Source organism: Numida meleagris, chromosome 5 (genome assembly GCF_002078875.1).
Source record: "Numida meleagris isolate 19003 breed g44 Domestic line chromosome 5, NumMel1.0, whole genome shotgun sequence".
Taxonomy (NCBI): domain Eukaryota; kingdom Metazoa; phylum Chordata; class Aves; order Galliformes; family Numididae; genus Numida; species Numida meleagris.
The window spans coordinates 44,416,793-44,438,707 of NC_034413.1; the positions used below are offsets into that span (position 1 = coordinate 44,416,793).

General features: G+C 45.1%; 1 long non-coding RNA gene across 1 annotated transcript; it reads right to left on the reverse strand.

The window, feature by feature from the left end:
* On the reverse strand, nt 258-5,862 carry LOC110400337. Its single transcript, XR_002439759.1, has 3 exons — nt 5,712-5,862; nt 3,805-3,903; nt 258-462 (listed from the first exon to the last, which is right to left on the reverse strand). It is a non-coding gene; the product is annotated as an uncharacterized LOC110400337 (long non-coding RNA).

Sequence of the window (21,915 nt, forward strand, 5' to 3'; positions counted from 1 at the left end):
TGGAGGAGGTTTATCTCACAGCGGCAGGGCACTTCCCTTTCTTTGACTATGGCACCAGGCTTGACACTGGCATTCACTCTGCTGCTGCAAGTGTTTTCTGTAAAGAAGATAACTCTTTAGGAAATGACCTTTGCTGAAGTGACCTTCGATGGCCAGGAGGAGATGGATCCCAGAGGAAGGGCCACCTCTCAGTCTGAAGGGTTTTAAGACAGGTTCTTTGTGCAGAGACTAACTTTGTGCAGGGATTTTGCACATTAAGAGATACAAGCTGCTGCTACGCAGGCATGAGATGTTTAATTTAATAAGTATTCTCTTAGCATAGATGGAAGGGTTCCTGGTCTTCTGGGGCATTTTCCTCTCCCTCAGGGCAACAGTTTCAGCCTTTTCAGATTTCTCAGTTTTCCTGAATCCCAGACAGCACTGGTGGCTGTGCAGAATTGGTGGCTTGGTCCTGCAGTGGATCTGCAAAGGATAAATTAGTTGGACTGCAGATGAGTGTATGTCTCTTCTCACAATAATCGCATTACAGGATCATGGCCATCATCTGGAGCTTCTAAAAACAACATTCCCTCATCTGTTTGCCTAGCTGATGCATAACACATATTTACCCAGGCTCTCATCTTAGGAAGTTTCATCATCTCTTGTGTAGGAGAATGCTAACATGATGTTTGCACCGTAAATGTTTCAGATTCCACATGTCCCTTCAATAGCCCAGCATGGTTCTGCAGGCAAAAATATCTAAATACCTATGTACTGTAGGGCAAAATTAAAAGTAGTATATTTCTCAGTGGAGTTTTCCACTTTATTGTCTGATCTGCAAGGTCCTGGTGTTCAAATGTTGGTTCTGTTGCTTAAGCATGAATAGACTCACAGAGGCTAACAGAATTATTCATGTTGTCAAAGTAAAATTTCATTTTCAGTAGTAGGATGTTTGGCTGATTCACCAACATGTCTAAAAACAGGATTAACTTTAAGGGTGTGAAATGCAGAAGGCAATAGGATCACTTGCCCACTTTAATTTATTGAGTCAGAGTTTAACCCCATAGTTGAGGTCCAAGCACTAACTGTAGTAACTTTGACTCTTTTGACTCAAAATCTAAAACCTGAAATTTAGGAAGAGTGCACCTTCAGGCTGTTAAATTGGGATTAGATAGTTGGGGACAGTCACAATAAAAGGAGCAGATGAAGCCATAGCTGGGACAGGGTTGTTTGCCACGCCTAATCATGTTTTCCTGCTTTTGTGCACACTGGGAAGACCAGCAGTATGGGGTTAGCACAGTGGCAGTCCCATAGACCCCCCTCCCTCAGTTATTCCTTGAGAGGGTCACTAGATCAATTCAATATATTTTCTGGCCACTAACTTCTAGTTATGATTATTTTTTAATCAAAATCAATGTGAGTTGGATACATAGGCAACAATTTCTCAAGTCATCAGATTGTGTGGTTAGTACAAATTATTATATTCATATTTTCCCTTCTTGTATTACCTCTTGTGTTGGTTTTTTTGGGTCATCGTGTGCTTTATCAAAATGAGAAATCAAACATCCTGCATTCAAGATCTATTCAGACTACATTAACATAAAATAATGTTAGTCAAGAAAGCTAGAGCAAAGTGTTGAGTATTCTGTGTTCACATACACGTCACTGCAGGAAGCTTGCAGTAATAAGAAATCTTTCAGTGGTGTACTAATACTGTTGTTACTTTCCACAGCACTATGCATGAGCTGAGGCCTCCAGACTGCACTCAAAGCCTGAGAAAACTTGGAGCATCTCAGTCTTAATGTGTTCTCAGTGTCTCAGCAGGCAGAATAATTGAAAGTCGGTCAACATGAAATTGCCGGAAATGCTGGCTCCAGATCACAAAGTTCAGGCAGATGGGTAGCTAAGGGGGTAAAAGACTGCTTTAGAAATAGTAGAGATCAAATACATTTGGCAAAACCAAAAGAAATCACTTCACTCTCTAAAACTGTTCCCAACAAATTAGTAAGTTTCAGTTGTTCAAGCTGATTTTAGGCAGCCAGAAATAGCAGTAATGCTAATTGCTAGAAGGACACTCGCAGTAGGTGGTATGTTATCTGCTGGGCTCCATAAGAAACTGTTTATCCATCAACTTTTTGGAAAATGTGAAAGTTTCATAATCATACTTCAAATCCATTAACTAGCATACAACAGTATTTATATATAAAGAGAGACCTCAGACAGATTGCAGAGAAGGATAATTACGGCAGTTTTTGTACCACTCTGACAACTTGGTTGCCCAAGGACATGGACTTAGTCAATATGGAACACTGTGAAATGACAAATGAATGCTTAAGGAGGGTATTTCCACTAATTTTATCTGGTTTCTCTTAAATACCAAATCTCCCAGTAATTTCAGGCCCAGCCCTTTTAAGGCTAGAACACAATAAGAAGGAATAATTTATCCTCTGTTACCTGCTTAAGAGGGATCTTAACAGACACAGCAGTCACCAAAATCATTTATTTTTATGTTTATCCTAAGCTTCTTGCTAAACCGTTCCTTCTCTCCTTTCTGAGGGAATGATTGCATGAATGGAGGCTGGGATTGCAACAAAGCTAAGGAGATGAACACTAAACAGGATAAGCACAGCTAGCTTGAGGAAAGCTTTCTGAATAAAGCCAGCCAATGCTGCTTTGAGAACAAATAGCTCTCATAGTCCCTGGTCCCCATAAGATTTCTGTTGGCACACTTTATTTTATTGCACTTTGAAATCTAAAGGACTCTTCAGGAATGGAAGGTTAAACATACACATAAGTGTTCACTAAGCCAGAGCCTTATTTGACTAATTTCTCCTAGGCTGATAATCAAATACTAAATAGCCCTAGCTCTTGGAGCAAACATTTCCCCCTAAGGACAAACCTCTTCACTGAACAATAGATCAGAAGTGAACTGGCACTCTGGAGTTCAAGGAAGACCTACGGAAATTAATTCAGTTAGAGCACAGCAATTTGAAGGTAGCAGAAGGATGGCAAATCCCACCCCATTTCCTAATCTTCCCCAAAGGAACATATTTATTACAAACTCTTAAAATCACCTTTTGACAACACTGAATAGCCTGTGAGGGGCCCATTAAGGCATTCAAGGCAGACCCATTTTAATCCTTAATACCGCGAGAAGATTATCCATTTTAAATGGCCTTGCAGAGCTTATCATAATTTTGCAAATTACTAAAAAGTATTAAAAAGCATGACTATATCTATCCGATGAGAAACATGGGCTCCTCCAGCCTGTCTGACAGAAAACACTGCATCTTTGTGGCTGTGATTTCAGCTGTGGCAACTCAGATTCTTGATGGTACTGAGGCTCAGTTTTACCAGGAGGACATACTGTATTATAGCCATCTGGGTTACTCTGCTCCTTAGACCAAATGCAGAGATCTCATTTTACTTTTCTACATGAAGCACTGTCAACCAAAACCAAGACCAAGACAGCTAACTCACAACCATCCATGCTCTTCAGGATACACACTAATTGACATTTAAAAGCATTTTGGCTGTCAAGAGTGTTGCTGAAACAGTCATATTCAATACTTTAAAAAAGATCTCCCATCTAAATCATTTAAGGAAGAAAAAAAACAGGCCACTCTGTGACTCCAGGACCAGACGGAGGTTGATGTTGGACAGAGGTCTTCTTCTCACCCATTGTCAAAGGCAAGATGTGAGAATAATCACCATCTCCAAGGGAGCACAGACATCAGATTTTACCAGCCTCCCCTCTTCAAGAGCAGACGAAGTTAACCTCCATTCTTGAAAACCTGTGAGAAGGATCATTGCAGCTGCACTTACTGTGTGTAGGGTCATGATGTTTCTTGATGCTCTTTGTTGGATGCAGTAGCTCCACACTGCTCCCAAACACAGGTGACTACATCAAGTGACATAAACAGGCTGGAAAAGGAGAGAAACTGAAGATAAGTCCAACCTCCACAAATGTCCAATGGAAAGAAACTGAAATGCAGATTTGCCTGGTTGAGCCTTGGCTGGCTAATTCTCTCTAGCTGCTGCCCAAGGAGCATGGGGGATAGAGAAGGGCATGCCCACATTGAGTGCTGCCTGCAGAGGAAAAGTCAGCATGCCCGGGACCTGCTGTTTTGGCATTTTGCAGTTGCAGGATGTGGCTCTTTCTCATTCCTTCAGTTGCCTTCACTAGATGAACAACTGCCATATTTAGAGGGCTAAATGCTACAAGGAAAGAAGCGTAAGGTCATAGAATCATAGAATGGCCTGGGTTGAAAAGGACCTCATAGATCATCAAGTTTCAACCCCCCTGCTGAGTGCAGGGTCGCCAACCACTAGACCAGGCTGCCCAGAGCCACGTCCAGTCTGGCCTTGAACACCTCCAGGGATGGGGCATCCACAACCCCCCTAGGCAACCTTCTGTGAAAAAATTCCTCCTAATATCTAACCTACATCTCCCCTGTCTCAGTTTAAAACCCTTCCCCCTTGCCCTATTGCTATCCACCCTCGCAAATAATCGTTCCCCCTCCTGTTTATACGCTCCCTTCAAGTATTGGAAGGCCACAATGAGGTCTCCCTGGAGCCTTCTCTTCTCCAAACTAAACAAGCCCAGTTCCCTCAACCTTTGCTCATAGGAGAGGTGCTCAATCCCTCTGATCATCTTAGTCGCCCTCCTCTGGACCCGTTCCAAGAGCTCCACGTCTTTCTTGAGCTGGGGGCCCCAGGCCTGGACGCAGTACTCCAGATGGGGCCTCACAAGAGCTGAGTAGAGGGGGACCACCACCTCCCTCTCCCTGCTGGCCACTCCTCTTTTAATGCAGCCCAGAACAGAACATAGTTGGCCTTCCGGGCTGCCAGCACACGCTGCTGGCTCATGTCCAGCTTCTCGTCCACCAGGACCCCCAAGTCCCTCTCCGCAGGGCTGCTCTCAAGGAGATCTTCCCCCGGTTTGTATAAATACCTGGAAGGTCAAGAGGAAACTGCAGCATTGCATGTTTGCCCTGCAAAGTAGAAAAACCCAGGATAGCAACCATAGCCAACCAAAAATCAGACAAGGCATGGGTTGACTGGGAAGACTTAGAAAACAGGGGGCTAATAACCCCAGCCTGTGCCGGGTAAGTAGGGCTTCTCATACCGCAGAACCAATAACACATCAAAACCCGACCTGCAGCACCAACCTCGGCTGTCGAGCAGAAGGGCATTCAGGCTGAAACTGAGCAGATAAGAAGTGAGGGGAAGCTGCCAGACTCATTTTCACTGGGGATCTGAACCACAATTCAGTCCAGGTGACATTTTACATATTTTCACCATTGTTTTTGTTTAATTTGTGAAAGCAATTACACAGCCAATTGAACAGTGTAAAGCAACTGCTGCAATAGTCAATATCTCAATGAGGTACAGCGCAGCTTGGCTTTCCCAGTTAGGATATTCAGGCATAGCCTTATGATATCTGTACCATCCATCACTGACATTGCCATCTGGCTTACCTGATCCTCCCCAAATACAGCCTGTGCTGAACAAACGTGACTTTTCTTTGGGCCCCTTCTGAGGAAAATGAGGCAATGAAACACCTTGCACTGCTAGTGATATGGACAAACCTAGCTGGCATTGTCAGCTCTTAATTGAAGTGTGACTGAGGACGGCTAAATGACACATGAGGCCAAATACAGCAGGCCTCTCACTGATCACTTTGATGCAGGCAATTGGTTGTTCACTCTACTGAATTGCATAGTGCAAACCTGTAACACAGGCCCCTCCAGGACTGCTCCACTCTTGTCTCCCTTCAGCTGTGCTACTCCAATTTTTAAGTTCAGCTGTGGCTGAACTTAAACCAGTGCCTCTGGTAACTTTTCAGTTGGAACTGAATGGGTGCAACCTTAGTGACCTTACTCCCTAGACCTTCTATTGGACACCTTCTTGTTAAGTCAGAGAATCATAGAATGGCTTAGCTTGTCATCTAGTTCCAGCCACCCAGCCATGGGCAGTATTGCCACTCATGAGATCAGTATGCCCAGGGCTCCATTCGACCTGGCCTTGAACACCTCCAGCAATGGGGCATCCACAGCTTCTCTGGGTAACCTGTTCCAGTGCCAAATCACTCTCTGAGTAAAGAATCTCCACCTAACATCCAACGTAAATCGCCCCTCTTTTAGTTCAAAGCTGTTCCCTCTTGTGCTATCACTATCAGACAGTGTAAAAAGTCAGTCTCCCTCCTATGCTCCTATGTGTAAGCTCCCCTCAGGTACCGGAAAGCCGCAATGATGTCTCCCTGGAGCCTTCTCTTCGCCAAACTAAACAAGCTCAACTCCCTCAACCTTTCTTCACAGGAGAGGTACTCCAACACTTCGATCATCTTCACGGCCCTCCTCGGACCCGCTCCAACAGATCCACATCTTTCTTGTGCTGGGGGCCCCAGGCCTGGATGCAGTATTCCAGATGGGGCCTCACGAGGGCAGAATAGAGGGAGACAATCCCCTCTCATGCCCTGCTGGTCACTCCTCTCTTGATGCAGTCCAGAGTACTGTTGGATTTCCAGGCTGCAAGAGCACATTGCTGGCTCATATCCAGCTTTTCATCCATCAAGACCCCCTATTCTTTTTCTGCACAGTTGCTCTCTAGGAGCTCTCTTCCCAGTCTGGGATTGCCACGAACCAAATGTAACACCTTGTACCCGGCCTTGTTGAACCTCATTAGGTTCACGTGGGCCCACCTTTTGAGCCTATTCAGGTCCCTTTGGATGGCGTCCCTCCCTTCTATTGTGTCAACTGCACTACTCAGCTCGGTGTCATCAGCAAACTTGCTGAAGGTACACTGGATCTCACTATCTTGGTCACTGATGAAGACATTGATGAACACCAGTCCCAAGACAGACCCCTGGGGGACACCACTTGTGACCAGCCTCCACACAGACATAGAGCTGTTGACCACAACCTTCTGGGTGCAACCATCTAACCAATTCTTTATCCACCAAATAGTCCAGCCTTCAAATCTGTATCTCTCCAATTTAGAGATAAGGATGTGATGCAGAACCATGTCAAAGACCTCGTGCAAATACAGGCAGACAACATCAGTTGCCCTTCCTTTGTCCACTGATGCAGTCACTTCATCGTACAAAGCCACCGGTCTTCAACTAATAAAAGTGTAAGAGAGAAATTTCAAAACTAAACTACTGCATAACTTTCTGCAGTGTATTTCTGCATTGCATTATGCAAATTCAGGATATAATCAATCTTCTTAACTCAGTTTCTTTCTACTTACTGCTAACCCAACTCCCCTACAACCTGGTGTCATTTACCTACTGGTCACTCCACCTCTAGACCTCAGTCTCTCTTTCACTCATGTTGGTTTTGCTATTGGTGACCATCCTGCTGGAGGCTGCAGACAGACAAGAGGTGGGTGTGTGGTATAGGTGGAATTTCAGCAAGACCGTATTTCCATTTTGCACCGTTTGGACCTTGGATCTTGGCTAGTCAGATGAAGGGCAAAAACCAGGCATGAGATGGCATGAGCAGAAAGCATTTTTTTTCTGTATCAATTGCTCAAGGGAGAACTCAGGAAAAGGTACAAGAAATCCCATGTACAAGGAGAGAGTCAGGCCTGCTGTTGGTCATCATGATATATGGAGTAATACGAAAACCCAAACTGTTTCATCAGCAATGGAACCAATCAAGTTAGAGTGTCCAAGGGCTCATTATGACATTGCTGATTTTACCTGAAAGAGAAGGAGAATTTTATTGAGCCACTCTTTCCTCCCCAGCCGCCTCCTTTTGTGATGCTTGTAGGTACCTCTTCTTACAAAGAAGGAATGCTCACAAGGTAATTGCAGACACATACACTTCAGCGGTACAGGCAAAATGACATTTCACTATGTCAGGGCTGAGGGACCTTCGCCAGTTGGAATTCCCAAGCTGGTAGAAGGGCTGAACCTGGCTAAAAAACAAGGAGGAGCCCTTTCTGGCTGGAGCAGACTTATCTATCTGCACCAGTGCAGGTAGGTAAGTCAAGCAATATTCCTCGAAGAGCAGTACAGCACTGCTTCTCAGGGTGGAGCAGGGTGCATGAGTTGTGCACAAGGTGTCAGTAAAGCGTACCTGGTCTGGTGTGACTCTTCAGTAGTGTGCTTCAAAGAACAGGACTTGTGAAAGGCCAAGATGCAGACCAGGGCAGAGCGCAAAGCTTAACCAAAAAGTCCTGAATTTGAAATGCTCCCTTTTCTCCTCTTCCTTGTACAGTCCACTTCCCAGAACCTAAGCAGGTATTTCCCACCATGGTCCCCAACAAGCACAGTAGCTTGGATGTGCTGGTATTTTTTGTGTGTATCTCAGAGAATTCGTGCATCATTTCTTAACAGATAATAAACAGTTTAGAGCAGATAACTAAATAAAAGCTATAGTTTTCAAGTTCAACATTGTGGCAGTTGCTTGTCAGAAAAGACAGAAAGCAGCTCTGTGACCCACGTGGTATCAGTGCTGCACACAGGTCTGTATGAGTCTAATCTTTCTACTGAAATTTAATTATAGCAAAATTGCAGTTGGCATTATAAAGGAATTCTAATGTTAAGACAGACGTGTATTTTGTGCAACTTCTCAGGAGACAGATCTGCTTTCACAGTGTGATCAGTTTCTGTTCCTGGTTGATCTCCTTGCACAGCCAAACAGGAGAGAGTGGACACTCTTTTGACACAGACCTCAGGGGACTGTTTCCCTCAAATCCTTCCACAGAGCCCAAAACCCTGCTATCTTCTGTTTCTCTTTGCTGCAGCATGGCACAAGAGCCCCTCTTGCCCCACAGGCTCCTGACTGGGGCTGAGTCACCAGGACTTGCTGCTGCCAGGTCTGTGGTGGCACACCTTGGTGACCCAGGTGAGCTGCTGAAGTGGTGTAGCATTGCCAGTAGAGCAGGAGATGATTGTGCACACCAGTACGCTGCGAGCTGGCGGTAGTGCCACTGTGTTACCGATGATAAATAGCCCATGTCACTGCAGTAGCTGGTCTCCAGATTGAAGCAGACTTTTGCGAATCAGCAGGGTCAGCATTTGAAAAGCATGTGAATATTGTGCACTTGTAAATATTTGAGCACATCTGTTTAGCTCCCTCTCAAAAACCACTGGGAAAAACTACTTCACATTGTGCCATGCAACGCTGTTACCCTGCTCTAATTGTCAAATCTGTTGAGTGTTTTTCTCATGCACACAAAAATTAAAAATTACTATCCTCATTCATGATTAATTCAGCTGCAGTGTTGCACTGTGTCACACTGCATTTTTTAAAGTATTAAATTCCACCTCATAATAAGAGTTTTAATTAACTTTTTGCTAGTTCATCTTTTTTCCCCCCTTCACAGGGCCTCAGACAATCTTCAGAGCTGCTCTCCCCACAAATGTCTCACTGGATGCTGCTGTGACAGCGATGGGGCACCAACCTGGCACTATGAAAATGGCCGGCAGTAGCCCACAGGGCCTCTCCGAGGCCTCCTTGCTAGAGGCCTAAGGCCAGTGGCCTGCCCGCACACAGCTTACCTGACCAGAGGATGGCAGAGTTCTAACACACGGCATTTCTGAGTTGCCTGAGAAGAGCACCTGGCTATTCAGCCCAAATCTTCTAGTGGGTATGGGTCTTTTATAGTAAATCTTAATGGAAATCTAAGGGAGGACTTCAGAGGAACAGCATTCCCATCTGTTTATCATGTTTCTGTACAAGCACGTGCCCTCCTTCTGGCAGTTGGTGCTCCCCAGGATTGCCCCAAACTGTTCGCATACCTCTTCAGGATTTGTAGATGGACTTTCCAAGTAGGCATACTTTTGCAGGCAGGAAAGGTTGCAATTCCTTCTTTCTCAAGCTGGCCCTGAAAGAAGAAAGGAAAGCAGTTATTAAACTTTATCATTTTCAGAATAGAGCAAAAGGCAAAGAAAGCAGCATAGAAAGAGGACCTATAGAAGGTCCAACTCCCTCCTAGAAGTTTCATGAACTTTTCTGGAGCAATGTGATTTTCAGACTCAGACGTGATTGAAGAGCCCAGAGCCAGGTAGGCTGGAGAAGGCCTGGAATATTAGTTCTTGTGAGCAGAGCATAAGTAAGTACTGAGAAGGGCAGCAGAGGCCCTGCTGCTGCCCTGGTGGGATCTTGGTGAGAGCTGCCCCAGCGACTTGATCACGCTGACTCTGGACAGCTTTTCCTTGCAGGACCAGCACTTACTCAGCAGATCTCCTCAGGTGTTTCTGACCTTGGCGGTATTACAAGGGTCACATTTTCACATGGCTGAATTGCTCTTGAACAATTTCTCCAATGTATTAGGCACAAACAAGTTTTCTGTCAGCATCAGACATGTCTAATCTCTCCACCTACTTTCTCCCTCAGCAGTCACACTCAGTCTCTGTTGCATGGAAAATCCCACTGTCCTTTTTCTGTTAGGTAGCAGGTTCTGGCTGCAGGCTGAGGAAGCGCTTACTCTCCCCTTCCTGCCTAAGCTCACTTCCCCCACAGCACAGTTCTGATGAGTTCTGGGGCACAGCTGGTACCAGTGAGGGCTTGAAACCCTCTGGAGGAATGAAGAGCGCTGCAGAAGGGATATCTCCACCTGTAGTGAGGGGCTATCATCCTGGACCCTCCTGCCTCTTCTTTTCTGCAGACTCACTGTTTATGATTTCATAACCTCACTTTGCCTTATTTAATGTTTAACATTTCACATCTTAATTGAACTAATAAGTAACTTATGTGGGTCACACAGTAGTGTATTCCCTGAGCACACGCCAGCATGGTTCCTGCTAACAAAATGGTGCCCTTGCAAAATGTTTGGGGTGCCCAAGTAAGAATTTCTAACTGTTCTCCCTGCAGAGATCCCCAGCTTGCACACAGCCCCCCGCTCACAGCCCTTCCTAGGGCCACCCCACGCAGCCTGCTGAGCTGGACAGGCTCCAGGAGAGGCCTTCCCCACAGACGCACCTGGAGATGCTTCTGTTCTGCACTCAGGCTCTGCCCCAACAGTTCAGCAGGACACATTTCATTACGGTAATTTCTGAAAGTGCCTTGCTGCGTATTTGAATGTGGTGGTCATTCACCAACTCCCATCTGAGGGGACATGGAACACTCAGCAAGGGCAGAGGTGATGTTGGTCTGCTGTCACATACGACACTTGCAGTGCCCACTGCTTTTCTATTTCTTTGTGCCTTCAGGGATTTCAATCCTTGGAAGATCCCTGATGCTCTGGAAGGAGCTAGGAATCTCAGGATCTTTTTGGTGGTGCCCAATGACAGGACAAGGGGCAATGGGCACTGACTGGAATATAGGAAGTTACATATGAACATGAGGAAAAACTTTTTTATTGTGAGTGTGACAGAGCGCTGGAACAAGCTGCCCAGAGAGGTTGTGGAGTCTCCTTCCTGTGCGATCTGCTGGTAGGGACCCTGCTTTAGCAGAAGGTTGGACAAGATGAACTCTAGAGTTCCCTTCCAGCCTCTACAATTCTGTGATTCTGTCAGTATACGAGAGGATAAAACATTTCTCTATTTGACATATGAGGCCAGAAGAAACACATTCTGAAACATTTGCTTTTCAGTCAGAAAACAAGCAAAGGCACTCCTGGCAAAGGGTCATTTTTAGTGAGGTTTCCTTAATACTTATTTCCTTTCTCCCAAACCCGAATCCATCACACAGGTTGGCAACGAACATTCCCCAAGCCATGAACCTCATTAGAGTGGGAGCTGCTCTGAAGCAACTCCTCCTTCCAAGCTGAGACTCACCTAGCACAGCTTGTATCACTTTCTGGATGAAAGAAGCTGCGCTCTCTGAGAGATTTCATGCCATTTTGTATTTTTCTGCCACAACAGTTGTGTGTTCACAGTAGCTTTACTCTGGTTCTTGTGTGGTCAATATCTACCAGTCATTTTAGAATGGGCTTGTATAATGACTAGGACAACATTAAAAATATGAACATTGTACTCCTCCATTTCCTGAGCTTTTTTGCCCTACTTTGGTGCCACACCCAATACACTGCCAGGATGGGCAAACTCTCTCCAGGCTTTCCTGCACAGTCTACTGAACTGTGCCAGCCATTTGGTCTGAAACACAGCCCTTTTCTGCCTGGAGTTTGCTCTGGGGATGCTTCAGTGGTTCACACGTAAGCATACCCAAAATACTGCCATGAGGAATTCTCCAGGAAAACATCTGTGCAGAGAGAGCTGCTCCTTTGAGCTCTCTAGCATGGGCTGAAAATTAACAAGTGTTTTGCGAAATAAAATTAAGAAGGATCACTGCAATGAAGTATATAGCTGATGTTTATGGCTTTCTTGCAAGGCTGTGTAAGAGATTTGGACACTTTACCACTAAAATTAATCAAAGACACATTTCAGTCCCCTACACTGATTTGCAAATACAATTGTGTGTCTCAAGTGTACACTGCATAAGTGTAGTTGTCAGCTCTAGTTTATTTTGAATAGATTCAAGGTAAGATAAAGTAGAGAAAAACATAAGCACCCAGGTATATCCTGTATTTGGTAGCATGAAGAACAACATCCACTTATCTGCCTGACACCCATCTGAAAGCGCTCAGCAATCCTGTACGTTCACCTTACAGGTTGTTCCCAGATGGAAAATCGCATTTAAGAGTGACTGATAAAAGCACCCACACATCTGTAGGAACCTGTTTCTCTAGACAGTGCAGTTCTTATTAATCTTCAGCCACCCCTCCTCTGTCAAGGGCTGCCCTCTCCAGCCCAGCTGCCAGTCTCATGCCATACACAGCTTTTTTGCTTTGCCGCAGCCAGTATTTTGCCTCCCTAGGGCCAGTGTTTTGCACAACTAGGCTGTTACCAGCCTCTCTGCTGGTGAATCTCAGTTGTCTTGTGCAATCATCTTCTCTATTATAAATGTCAAGCAGCTGCTGCCTGTGTGGACAGTGGCTTTGCAAGAGCTTTGTTCTGTCCATTCAGTAAGTTTTCCAGGTACCACAAAGTTCTGTGCTTCCCTGCTTCAGGATACAGAGACTCTTCAGCTGCTATTTCACCTCTGGTTTGTCTCCTTAAATATGAGTATTTTTTCCCTCATGTAACCATGAATGTAGAATATACAGCATCATGAAGTGTCAGTGAAAAGAATGTGTTTATGCCCAAAACACCATCAAGCTTCAACAAACAGGGCACAGGGAGAGGCAATAATAGGACAAGCTTATGAAAGGGACAAGGTTAGCCTAAGTTGGCCAAAAAAACAGTATCAAAAGGCTCTTCAGGAGTTTCCTGACTGCTCAGCATGATGGGTTATAATGGATGAGCAGAAGGGAGAACTCCTCAGAGCAAAATGTTTCCAGAGAAACCTCTGGCCATTTCAAAGGATAAAATGGCATTCCCACAACACAGCTAGGTAACCAAATAAGAGTTAAATACAGCTGCTTAGAATAATTTTCAGTTGATTTTTCTTCATAAAAGGCCATCATTAAGATCTGAAAGTTAACAAAAGAAGATGTTTTCACCAGATCTGGAAAAGGAAATTTGGAAATGTTCTTTTTTCTTACTTAATCACATTTTTCTTTCTCTTCCTTGCCCTCCTCACTTTTTCAGTGGTGGCAAATGAAATAAAGTGTAACAAAAGAGAGGCAGGAAAGGAGCAGGAGGAAGAATATTTAAAAAAAAAAAAAAAAAGAAAGCAAGGATGCAAAAACAAATAACAAAGAATGGAATAACAAAAACAGAGATCCTTCATCAGCAATTATTTTCCCTAAATTTCAATGAAAGTATTCAGGAAAACAAAATATTACTAATTTTCTCTCCAGAGGTTTTTGAAACTATTTCAGCATTCTTCCCCAGCCAGGTTTCTTCCCATCTCTGAGCCATCGTGATGAGTGGTGCCGGAACCACTCCACCAGCACGGGAGCCAGGGAATGAGCCACCACGCCATCAGAGGATGCATTGCCAGGATTAGGAAATCAGCAGCATCAGGCTGAGCCCAGCAGGCCTTAGCAGGAACACACTGGCCATCCTGTCTCTCCACACTTCAAAATCAGTTTTGTTTGGTATGGGATGCATGAGATTCAAACAGCTGTTAATGTCAATCGCTGACAAACTGAGGATCTAGAAAAACAAACTCAAAAACTGAGGAGCTCCTCTGTCCAGGTTAGCCTCCTGCAAAGCAAAGTATTCATGGCACGCGTCCTGAGCCCATCCTGGCTGGTAGAGGTACCTATGCAAACTAAACCCAGGGACTGAGGCTGCAACTGGTGCAGCTACCCGAGCACCATGCTGGTGCCCTACGCTCAGGTGGGGTCCCTTGCTGCTGGTTGGAGGGCACATGTCAGAAGAGAGGGTGCTGGACTTCTACCACCAGCAAGAAGTGCTGGCTGATGGAGTTCTGTGAGCACTGATCTGAACAGCTTGCAAACCATTACTATCTAGAAGTGTCAAGTAAGATTAGAACAAACATCAAGCAAAGATGAAATAAACAGCTATTGTATGGGCAGAAATGGATTTTCAGTTTCCACAGTAAATAAAATAGTGTGCTGTCTTAGTCAGTGCCCCTGCGATGATACAGTTTGCAGAATTTTTACTGGCAAGCTGCCATACTTACTTTCATTTATCTGCCTCAAAGCACCATTTCAAAAAGTGCAAAAGCATGTTGTTGATAGAGTAGATTGTTTATAGCTGAATTGAGTATTTCAGAACAACACGCATTGTAATAAAGTGGAGGAGGGGTTGAGGAAGCCAGCACAGCTGCAGCTTCTTGAATCCTTTGTCAAAAATCAATGCCAGAAAGCTGAGACATATTTATTCTGTCTCAGGAAATGCAATACGCGACCCCCCTTGCTGCTCCACTCCATGACAAGTGCTAACAAAGGCCCTGAAATCCTGCAGGCCTACGTTACCTTGCACTGACGGTGCTGGAATCTCCAGAGCTCCACAATAGCTCCTTGGTGGCCAGTGAGGGCCAGAGACCCATTATCGTGGAGCCTTTTCCAGCTCTGTGCTGCTCCTCAAAGATGCATGTGGCACAGGAACTCCATCACCAACCTGAAGTCAAGAAATAGGAGGAGGGTATTAAAAATAACAGTGCAAAGAAAATGAAGGTGTTTGAAGAGCAGAGGTGTGCAGGCTCAGTGACCTGCCACTGCAGGAGCCAGCCGGGCAGGGCGAGGTGAGAAGCCAGGACAGCCCCTGCAGTGGTGGCTGGGGCAGAAAGGTGGCTTGTCTGAGTTCATCAGTCCGCCTCTGCATTCACAGCACCTTCAAAAAGACAGTAAGTTGGAAAGGCAGCTCTCCATGTTGAAGAACATCATGATAAGCATATGCCTCTGGAAGTTTCCACTGCTAACAAGGGCTGGTTTCCTCAGCACAAACAATAAAAGGCTGATGAGTGACGACTTCAGTTCCCTTGAGACCATAGCATCTAAACAAATAGCAGACTGAAAAATATGAGTGGAATTAAGGTAAAAAGAGAACATGACTTTATGGGAGGACAGCCAAAACTACTACCCAGTCAGAGGACACAGGTAGAAGATGAAGATCTTCCTTTCCAGACCTGCTGGCCTCAGAAGCAAAATGCATCATGCTCCCACAATGCTGCGGCAGAGCAGCTTCTCTGGCCACCATTCCTTCAGCTGGCTGGACGTAACAGCAGGAGGGCACCAAACACCAAACATGGCCTGGGTGATACCAGCCTGAGTTTCTCCCTCAGCCTGGCTTTCCACGTGACCTGCCCTGTGAGCCCCATGCTGGTTGGTGATGCACAGGGGGGTGGCTTCTGGCTGCCTGAGGCCTAGTCTGGGCCAGGAAACTGCTGGGCCTGGGTGCCTCAGCTACATGGGTGACCTCACCTTGCCATGTCCCCCTTGGCTTGCCCTTGCCCAGCCGACACCAAGTGCCTTCAGCGTGCTCGCTCAGGCACAATGCTCTCAGGCACAGTGGGATTCCAAGAGATGCTAAGGTCCCTCAGCTCCTTCTGTCAGCAGGAGCTCCTGGAGGCACTCAGCACCCCAAAGCAACACTTGATCCTTGGCCGAATCAAGCTCCATTAGCATATTTCCAGGCATTTACAGATCCCATATTTTCTACATTAATATTTAACCCACCAAGTCTTTCAAAGCCCATCTTCCAAAACCTCAAGTTCCCAGATGCTTTTTAATGCCCTTCTCAATAGTGCAATAAAAGTCTGATATTTTATTACTCCCATGAATTATTACCCTAATCTGTAATTTGCCAGACTTCTTTAAACTTCAAAATCTGTACTGTATTTTCCCACACACAAAAAAATTGCTGTGTGTGACACATTTTTCACTAACAAGTTGAAGCCTAATATTTAAATAGACACAATGATTTTTCTGAAAGGGTGCACTATCTTTGTCACACTGTCAGCGAGGTTGTTTTATGTCACCCCAAATCATGTTTAAAGGTTTTCCTAAAATAGAAAGGATAACCCAGAACTGTGCACGAAAGACTGGAAGCAGAATGAAATGGTTATATATTCTTCTAAACTTTGATGTAACATAAACTTCCAGGATGGTTTATAGGCATCATTTTTTTTTTTTAAGAAGCAAGCATCTTGGTTATCTGGAATGCAGATGCTGGGCAAATTCAGAAGCTCTGGCATGCCTGCAAGCTGTGCTCCCTATGCAAAAGACGCCAAAGATAATGGAGTAAAAGACACTCAAGATCTCATCCAGCATCTGCTGAAGTTAACCGACTACATGGAGCTGAGGATCGTGCCTCCAAGGGCACCTTCCAGAAAAACATAAAATGAGGTGGGTCAAACTGGTCACAGCAAGCAGTGACACCGACCTCAACATCAAAAGTTGCCACAGTTTTGTGCAGAATGCTTTGTTAGCAACTTATTTGGCAAGACAACAAAAGCTTTTACCATTCTACATGGAAACATGGCATCATATTTCCTATAGTCACAGACTCTGCCATCCTGGAACAAGCAGCTTGATCAGTCACGAAGAACTAGCAACATTTGAAGACTGAACACTAAACACTCAATGGCTGGACAAATCTGAGACAGAAACATGAGAGTGCCTTGACTGGAGAACGTGTATTTGTTCAGAACTGAAAAAATGCAGTAATTTCTGTATTCTTTTCTAGAGAACGTTTTCTGCCATGGCAAAGGTCCGTCTTGCAGTGAACCTGTCATGGTTTATTTTTCAATGGACAAGGGCTTTGGATATTAAACTCTCCTCAGAGAGGAGTCATTTCTAGTGATGGAAATGTATTTCCACAAGGGCATGGATGAGAGGGCTCTTCACAGGGAGAGATACCCACCAGTCCTTCCTACTCTGCCTCTGGCAACTACTCTCTCCCAGATAACAATTCCCAGTGGAGCAGAGCTTACCAGCAAATGCTCTGTTTGTGCCCAGGCTCTCTCTCCCATCATACTTATCTAGTGTTCTCACATCCCCTTGGTTCCCCTTGGGCATTCCACTCGTCAGAGGAGATCCTCTTGCCTACTAACTCTTGCAGAATTATTCTTTTGGAAAACTTAAGAACAGAAGTAAAAGAGGAGCACAGAGTTAAAAGGAAGGAATGGCTTCTTCCTAAAAACGCTGCATGGAGTTAAAACCTTTTGGAAAGAAAACATGACTTCTGCAGGTTTCTGATCAGCTCAGTATTCCACACAGGACCGGTACTGGAGCTTAGCCTGAAGAGGGACAACTTGATCCCCTGAGAGGGAAGAAGGCAGACTGCTTTCTGAATCACCAGAGACTAGATCTGCCCCAGGTTCAAGCCTAATGCCAGGTCACTGGAACTACTTGGCTCCATCAAAGGCAGGATTTGTTTAAAGTGAGACCCTGTGTAACAAACTAATAGTAAAATACAATCTATGCACATACAGTTACTATGTTTTCTACAGGCATGCTGTAGGCACTGAAAACATTCTTCTCAGCAACAATTTCGTTTCTACTTCTTGCTATTTTTTTTTATATTTTTTTTTAACACCTTTCTTCCAAGAAGCTGTTGAAAACAACTCTCCACTTTGCTGAACATGCATGTCCTGCCTTTGACTCTAAGTGCTTTGGCAGTGGGTGCAGTAGTTATTGCTTTTGCATCTTGCCCAGCCATGCAGCAACCACCAGTCTCCAAGAGACGATTCAAACCCCTTCCACATCACTTGATTGGAAGTTTTTGGAGAGGGTCACTTCAAACCCAAGATTTCACTTGAGGCTGAGGTTACTGAGCAGCACAAACTCCCTTCAGCATTCAGGGCTCCATGGGTTGCTAGTACAATACCACCTCAAACTATCTCATAACTTATAAAGGCATCCAAAGGTGGTGAGGCAGAAAGGTGACAACGTCAAAGAAAAGTCAAATATATTTTTTCTATAGGCCACAGAGAAAGAATTTAGAGAGAGGCTCATGTGCTTTTAAGCACAGACACCCACGGTATTTACCCCAGAAGTCCCACTGTCAGATGCTGCTGCTTGGCCCCAGCCAACTCTGCTGCCATGTTTCCCCTTGCAGCCCTCCCACCACTTCCCAGGATGACCCCAGAGCAGAATCCCACTGATCTGCAGAGCCCTGCACGAGAACAAACAGGATGATGCACAAGGTTCCACCCTAGTGCCCAGCAGCATCTGTATGTGATCAACGGCCTCTATGAGGCACTTAGCCCTTTGCTTATTTTTCAGGGCTGCAACTTATTAACAGGGTTACCTTCTCCGATGAAATATCATCACCATGTGTAAACACCACTGACAGGCATTAATTGCAGACAATGCCTTTAATCAACAATTGAACATTAATAAGAACAGACCTTGAGAATTAACACAATGAGACACTTGTACCTAATCACTAAAGAGTTCTTCTCATAAAGAAAACCCTTTCCTTTTGTTCCTAAAAAGGTCAAGGTCTTCTTTTCTCCATTTGACAAGGAGAAAAACCACACATAGGAGAGCATATCGAGGCTTTATGTGGCTTAAATTATTTCCATCCATGCATAAAAAAACATTCCTTCTCAAAGATGTTCACCAAGTTTTTCTACATGATCTGCAGCTCCCAGAGCCTCTGCTCCTGAAATTATTAGGTTAGCTGCTGAAAGAAGCAATCAAGTTTTACTGTTAATCTTAAAAGCTAATCCTTTTTATTGACTTCCCAGTCAATAAAATTGTAGCTCTCAAACTACTTTCAGGTTTACTTGAGTAATAGGAGGGTTTGTGTGTACCTGTGCCTGTGTTTGAAGCTGCTAATTTCCTTGCTGAGTAAGCTGCGCTCACAGGTTAAGACTATAAAGCAATTTCCCTTATCACTTGGCATGGGATCTTGCTTCCACTGAAATCAGAGCAAGGTTTGGGCTGAGAGGATGTGGGGAGTAAGGCTGGGACCTTCAGCTGGTCATGGTTTATGGGGGCTTATTACAGGGAGTGAATCTTCCTGATGAACAGGAAGGATGAGGAGAAAGATTTTTTTATTATTATTTGTTAAAAGAAGCCCAATGGATACAGCTGTCTGTATTTCTAAACTGAAATCTAACCCAGAGAACTAAAGAAGCATCACAGATTGATTATTTCTCAGCTACAGCAAAGCCAAGGGGCTGAAGGGAAAACCAGGTGTTCTGGCCCCTTCTAGCTGCTGTGGACTGGGTGTGCCATGCTCCCAGGTTTCCTCCAGCCCCACCAGGCTCCCTGGGAGCTCCGGCACCACCTCGGCCAGAAGCATGGGAGAAGAAAAGCAGGTCTGCTCTCAGCTTACATGCTGTGTTGAACACTAAAATATAAATAGCTCTCTGAGCAGCAGGGAAAACATGAAGGCTTCCTTGGCTTTGTAATTTGCAGTGGGATTTTCTTGTGCCGAGCAGTGTGCGAGCTCTGACTGCATCTCTTCCCACTGGCGGGGGGCATACTGCTGCCTCTCAGAGTGCAGCCCTTCCCTCAACAGCAGGATTGATGCTGCTCCTCTTCATCCACTGCTGGTATCATGAAGTCTGCCAGAATAAATGCACCATGCACAGCCATTGCTCAACTCTAGCAGAGACCAGCCTTAGGTTCAAAGGGTGCTAGGGGGGAGTTTTTCCCTTTCTCCAAACCTCTTCAGCTATCAAGCCATTGCAGCTCAGGTTGCACCAGCAGCTGACCAGTGCCTGGCTCTGCTCCCAGCCAGCATGGGGCAGAGGGACAGACGGGGCAGGACACATAGGACAGGATGTACGCAGCAGGGCACACTGCGTGCTGAGGGTTTGCCGTCATGCTCAGGTTTCAGGTGGGCCCGTTCCCCATCCACTCTGAGTGCGTACAGCCAGTTTCATGCTCTTAACATTTCCCAGAAATTCAAAGTGACAGAACCGGAGGTATTGCAATCTGGAACTCTTAACTTTAGTAAACTGGTGAGAATACTGGAATGTGCATGTTCCTTATTTAACTGCTCTACCAGCTTTCCATATATGCTGCTCAGCACAGCCGTTCAGGATACATATTAGACAACTAACATCTGGACTGAATATCTATTAGGACCATATGCTCTACTCAGCTACAGCATCAAGTTGGAGATTGGGAAAATCCAAACCAAATGGAGATATCAGAAACTTTCAAGGGTCAAAAATAATTTTGTTTTTTCCAGCCCCGATGAACACGGTATATTGTCCTGCACTCTACGCCTTGTGTGAAAGTCTCATTGTAGATATAACCTGACTTTACAAATGAAGAGCAACTTGAGTATTGTGGTTGAAAACAGATCTATCTTGATGATTTCTCCCCAGTAAGGTTCTGAATGAGGCAATGCTGCGTGGTTCTGTTTCCTAAATTAGGCTGAGCAGTAAGAGACCCAACCTTTAGCTTCCTGCTGATGCTTTAGGATGGTGCTTCAGTGTGGGAGCGACAGTGTCCAGTTTTGCCCCAGTAGGATTCTCCTAGTTTAGAGCCGAAATGGCTACATGTGCCCTAAACAACCATATGTGAGAATGTGCTGTTTACATCAACAAGAACAGCCTTTAGGAGCCATCAGAGCCCCTCAGGACAGACAACAGAGCACAGAAGGACTCCCTCGCTGCTGAGTAAAGGTCTGAGCACTGAGCAGCTAAAGCTGGTTTGTACATGAAAGGAAGAGGGCAGAATGAATCCCTTTGACCAGCTTTGAGACCCCATCAGGAGAAGAACAGACTTGCTTGTGGCAAGGAGCAGAACATAATCATTAGGCTTCAGTGGTACTGGTACCACTTCAAATGAACACACTTTTCAGCAGTGCACTTTGTAGAGCACTGTCTCAGGAAACAGATTAAGGGATTTCTCTGATTTAGATGGGGCACTAGGACAACCATTGTGTTTTATTGAAATAATATCCATAACACATTTTTCAGGTCAAAACAGCAACCCTTACCAAAATAACAAACTCCAAGTAATTTTGCAAGACAAAACAATCCCAAAACAAATCTCTATGAGATTTCACAACAAAATTAAATAAGATTAAGAAAAATGTATTTTAAAACACTACTTAAAAAATCATAAACATCCTTTGTAACAGGTGATCTTGGGGGTTTTCTTAAAATGTTTTAGATGGATGGATTAACACAATGAGGGTGGAGAAAAAGAGGGCATGGATTGTATTTTCTTGCACCAGAGAAGTGCATGAGCAGGCAATAAGGGGCTGAGTGACCAGAAAGAGAGATGAGGTGGGATTCAACAGGACAGTGTGCCTGATCAAAGCCTGTAAGGTCCTGGAGTCACATCATTGCCATGCCTGGGGAGCCCAAAGGCAGGAATGAGAAGGGCTGGAGGTAAGAGCTGGCCACAGGGCAAGCGGGAGTCCTGGCCTTGAACCCGTGGCAGGCAAGGTAGGGTGATTCCCATGGAAACAAGGCAGTGGCCGGGGCACTGCTTAAGGCCAGGGGTCCCCAACAGCTGTGCAGGAAGCTCTTAACACCAGCCATGTGCAGGAAAAGTGAAGGAGGCAGAGATAAATGTTACTGGGGTGACCAGGAAGTTGGGTCCTAAGGATCTTGGCTGATCACCTTTGCAGATTGATGGGATGCCAAAGGAAAA